Here is a 6,000-nt window from a genome sequence, read left to right on the forward strand (position 1 = left end):
TTTTCTGAATAAATCCAAAATACTGCACAATGATTCCATCTATTTGAGCCTTCTGTTTATTTGAAGCTCTACCAGTGTTTTGCAAATAGCTTGTGACTCCCTCAATACGTTTTCTCAAGTCACTTATCTTCTTCTCAAGTCGTATTCCCCATTTGGACTCGCACTGTTGTTTAGAAAAGCAACTTTTCTTAACCCTTGGTGCCAGATCAATTCTCAGCTCCTGTAGCACAGTCAATGCCCCACAATGTCACCTGGCTAATGTCGGTTATCTCATTGTCTTGCAAGTATCCTATCTACAGTCTCAACCACACTGAATGCCTTCCTGTTATATGGAACCTTGTTTAGCTGATAATGACATTCTTTAGCAATTCCTGCTAACTTATAAACATTTCACAGCAATTCCTGCTCAACTCTACCCTCATCAACTTCGAGTGCCTCAGTCACAGGAGCTATTACCTCCTCAGCTTTCACTGCGATGTTAGTATCTACATCAGCATTCTCTTGTACTGCATCCTCAAAAACTAATGCCTCATCAAGTAAATTTCCATGATTTTCCCCACCATTTAATGTGTTTATTATTATTATTATTCTCCTGTTTTAAGTTTTGCTTGACCACCCTTTCCCTGGGCTTCGAACTGCAAGGAAGAGTGACAAGCGATTTTACCAGAGTGACTGCTCCACATGTTCTTGTGGTAAACACACATATTATTTTTTTATAATTATTATTATCATTATTATTATTATTATATTATTATTATTATATTATTATTATTATTATTATTATTATAATTATTATTATTATTATAATTATTATCATTATTATATTATTATTATTATTATCATTATTATTATTATTCATTTTCATTATATTATAATTCATTATTCACGATTTCCTGGGGTTTCAAGATAGTGAGGTTATTCCATTATTTGTACTATCACTATAGTTATTTTATTATTCTCATCATTATTATTGTTAGTATCATTTTCATCACTATATTCTCAATCAATTATTTATCATGGGTTTGGAATTATAAATTATTTGTGTGTCATGCATTGAACCAATATTAATTTACTTTCACCTTTTCCCTCCTCATTGTAATTTAAGCATCATGGAGTAACTATATCAAACAATGAATTTCCGCATACTGAAATGAAATAAATGAGTTATTTCCATTGAAATCTATAAACAAAATTTTTAACTATCAGTAAACTAGTAGTTCTGTGAACAGTAGACCTCATGCAGTTATAAACCACAGCCTCCTCTAATACTGTCAATCTGAGTGAACTAAGTCCTGTCCTGACGTGTCGGTGTCTGGGTAAAGTCATATATAGCTTCACAAATAGAAAGGAAAACAGAGGGAAATAATATCGCACTTCATTAAATATTCACAATGATTCAGTATCACTAATAAAATCAGAAGAGAACGATATTTGAGATAGATTCAGGAAAGTTAGTGAAGGGGCATAGAAAAGGTGTATGAATAATTTGTAATATCTAATATACAAAGAAAGTAGAAGGAATTGAAAAAAGAAAGAGTTAGTAAATTTCAGAAAATAATGATAATTTTATCATCAATTGAGCAGCATTATTTTCCACAAGATTGTTTTCACCAAGAAATCTTGGTCTATTGCATGGAAGTTTTACAAATTGATTAAATCTGGCATGAATATATTATTATTTAGAATTTCATATAATAACATTAATGCTCAAATGGATCCCCTAGTTTCTAGTTCTTGGACTTCAAATGATGACCTCGAAGTTTCAGTGGAAAAAGCTATCGGACAAAATGTATTAAACTTTTTGAAATAAAGATAACTCATTAACTTATCGAGTAATCTCCAAATCATTAACGGCAGTGCTTGACGGCATATCGGTGTGTGAACAACTAATGGCTGTTTGGGTTAGCTCACCGAGTTGAAAGCAGAGAAAAGTTGGGAGAAAATAATATGCTACTTCGAGTTATCAATTGCATGCCTCATTTCTTGCAATCAATAGTCCACACAAAAGCTGATTTTTTCAAGTTACATTGATTTATAGATTGCATGCAATTTATAATCCACTCGACAGCTGATTTATGATGAATAATTTCTAAAGTCTGATTTTTACGGTAATATTGGCATTTGAAGGAGACTTCTTTTCCTTTTGTATTATCCTTAAAATGCAAAATTTCAAAAAAAAACCCTATGTATACATCGACACAAAATTCAAAAAGGAACAAACCTGTCAATTTTTTTGGAAATTTATTGCTGCGTTCTGCTGTAAATGCGGAACATAAACATAAACATAAGAACATATGAACATAAAGAGAATTGCAAAACTGTCGACTTGAATCTTGAACATCACTTCGCTTGGTCAACAATCGATTTAAAATTCAAAACTATTTTTCATAATCTTATTCAGAATTTAATTGAGCATCAGAGGATAGAAGAATGCCTGTGACTCGAAAATTGACAGCATTCAAGTAGTGGCTCACATCTTGGCAACAGTAAAATTTAAGATTCTTAAATTCTTAAATTCAAGATTATTAAATTTAAGATTCTTAAATTCTTAAATTAAGATTATGTATATTGGATGCTACTAGACAACTCGCTCCTCTCTCACAGTCATGTGCCCATAACAGGAGCCTCCAATGGAATGTATTTTCATTTTTTACATACAATTAATGTATTGTTAATCTTTCTTGAGAATAAAGAATTTCAATTTCAATTCCAATCACACTTGGAAAGTCACTCCACGTTATAGAAAACGAATATAGACCAACTATAAACAGAACAGGAAGTACTGGAAACTATCAATACTCTTCGAAATGATAGTTCCCCAGGTCTTGACGGAATTGACAACAGAACTCTGAAAGCAGTAAAAGAGCACATTGCCATACCGCTAGCAGATGTTTTCAATAAGAGTCTTTCAAGTAACGTCTTTCCAAATTCAATGGAAGAAATTTGTATGAGACTTCTACATGAAAGAGGTGATAGATCTGAACTCAACAACTATAGGCCAATAGCATTGGTCAGTAATTTTTCGAAGATCCTTGAAAAACTTGTAAGAAAACGATTAGTTAATTATCTTGAATCAAAAAACATGTTGTCACCCAATCAGTATGGCTTTCGACAAAACAGATGTACAGATGATGCTATATTTGAGTTGACAAGGTCCGTATTTGGATAATGGTAGGAAATGCCTTGCAGTATTTCTGGATCTAGCAAAGGTGTTCGATACAGTTTCTCATGGCATCTCACTGAAAAAGCTTCAGGCTATGGGTGTAAGAGGTGTTGTCTCAGGATGGTTCAGGTATTATCTGGGAAATCGTAGGCAGAGAGTCAGGATTGGGAGAAACCTAAATGCAGGAAATAGCCTTCCAGTTAGCTTCGGAGTACTACAAGGAACCGTTCTTGGACCAATACTCTACCTCATCTTTGCCAACGAGCTGTGCTCTATGGATGTCAGTGGCAAGATTATCACCTTCGCCGATGACACAGCAGTATTATTCCAGGGAACGATCTGGAATGACGTCTTCAGGTCAGCTGAACTTGGAATGGGAAAAGTTACCTCCTGGCTCTTCAATAACATTTTGACAATTAATGCCTCAGAAACAAAATTTATTGCTTTCCCACTAACAGACTCCAAGAAGCCTTCTAAGACAATCAAACTACATCATTGCAAATTGGATAGTATGAATTGTAATTGTCCTTCAATAGAGCACACAAACAATATGAAATATTCAGGAGTCATAATAGATGAATAAACACATTTCACATCAAACGGCTAAAATCAGAAAATTAATTTACAAATTCATCCAACTCAGGCAGCTACTATCAATAGACATGATGGAAAATGTTTATTATGCAATAGTTGAGTCCATAGCAAGATATGGCATTTTGGCCTGGGGAGCTACAAATTTCTGCCACATCAATCCTATCTTCAAAGTTCAGAAGCTAATTTTAAGGATAATAGGACGCAAACATCCACTCTTCCCTTCAGTACCACTATACTCGGAGCTCAGCATCCTCAGCATCAGACAGATTTACATTCACAGACTTCTAACATTCACCAGAAAGAACCCACAACTCTTCATCAATTTGAATCACCCGCAAGGAACACGCAGAAGGAACATGGACTTGGCAATTCCCAGGATGACAGCATCAGCTGCTTAGAATTCAGCCACATATTTAGGACCAAAAACTTTCAATAAACTGCCAATAGCTATTAAAGAAACAGTTTCAATCAATTCAGCGAATCGAAAACAAAAAAGTGGCTCCTGTCCAATAGAATCGATCATTCCAAATAGAATAGATAGGAATAGAATCAATCAAAACAAATTCCTTCAAAAAATAATTGATAATAATACGTTTTGAGGGAGAAATTGAGAACAAAAAAATTGGGAACAATCAGGATTTGAACCGAGGAACCATCGCTCCAAAAGCGAGCATTTTACCTTTACACTACACAGACGTTCAAAAATTATTGTCTTGTAACAGCATTATAGCCTCCTCATAAAAAACACATACTTCTGGGCTACAATAATGTAGCCTATGGAACTTCCTGTACGGTAGCATAGATGAAATTTGAACATTAATTATTCTTAAAAATCTAGAAGGAAAATTGAAATTTGGGCTTCCAGGTGCACAAGATTGATATTTTTAGAATCTATGTGCGAAATTTGGAGAACTAAATCATTTCTGTTTTTCCGGTATGCAATACACAAGTTGACATGTTTTGATGCGAACAAACGAACACACGAACAAACACAACCCTAATCTCTCTCTTATTATATAGATGAATCCGCGATTCATGCATATCTGGATCTAATTTTTTACATAGGGATGATACTCTTCCTACAAAATATCTTCCATCTTCTTCGAATTCCATTCCAAAAGTATCGAACTCCTTTTCCAATTTCCACAATATTTGAAAGGAGATCGAAAAAATCCAATCATTTTTTTTTCACTGGCATATATTCAAAATTGTTCTGTTGAGTCAATTCATTCTCAATAGCGTCAAAATATTTCTCAGCACTTCCTTTCAAATAAAGCAGCAAATATAATAAATTATCCTTTTCATCCCAACAATTGGCTAAGGCAACCTTCTCAAAATAGTTGAAAAATTCATCAATGTCATATTCTTCATCTTTCCCATCAAAAGATTCCGGTAATAGTAAAGGTCTAAGTTTTTCCATTGTTAATCTGTTCCAATCCAATTCTATCCAATAATAATAATAATAATAAATTCCCAATTATTCCGGTTTCAATAATCATAAATTCTCCATTCCTCAAAATCTCTTCAATAATAATAAATTCCCTATTCAATTCTTCCTTTAATAATCATAAATTCTCCATATCATTAAAAATCTAAATCTCTCCAATGGGTATCTATATAATAAGAGAGAATAGGGTTGTGTTTGTTCCTTTGTTCGTTTGTTCGCATCAAAATATGTCAACTTGTAGATTGCATACCGTAAAAATGGGAATGACTTAGATCTACAAATTTTGAACATAGATTCTGAAAATATCAAAATCGTGCACCTTGTAGCCCAAATTTCAATTTTCTCTCTAGATTTCTCAGAATTGATGTTTAAGTTTGATTCATGGTACATCATACTACATACCTACATTGATGTAGATGTGTTTGTATGAAGGAAGCTCACAGAGAAATTGATACCCTGGTAACAATGTGTTGCAATATGTGTTTCGATACAGGAAGCTCATGTTTCGATACCGGAGTTTTGATACAAATGCTGGCAGCTTATAGCGATAGTGATAATATTATATTATTGTGAGTTGTTAAGTTTTGAATATCAACATTTCATTGATTATTAATCTTTCAAATTTTCGAAAAGCTGTTTTTGTCATCTTTAATATGATAGTAGACATTAAAAATCATCTACCATACAACACTACCGCCGCCGGTACGAGCAGTGAGTTAAATATTATGTTAAAAAATTATGTAAGAGTTTCGATTTTAAATGAAATCAATACAATAATATGGCCAACATACAATAA

The sequence above is a fragment of the Nilaparvata lugens genome, chromosome 9 (genome assembly GCF_014356525.2).
Source record: "Nilaparvata lugens isolate BPH chromosome 9, ASM1435652v1, whole genome shotgun sequence".
Lineage (NCBI taxonomy): Eukaryota > Metazoa > Arthropoda > Insecta > Hemiptera > Delphacidae > Nilaparvata > Nilaparvata lugens.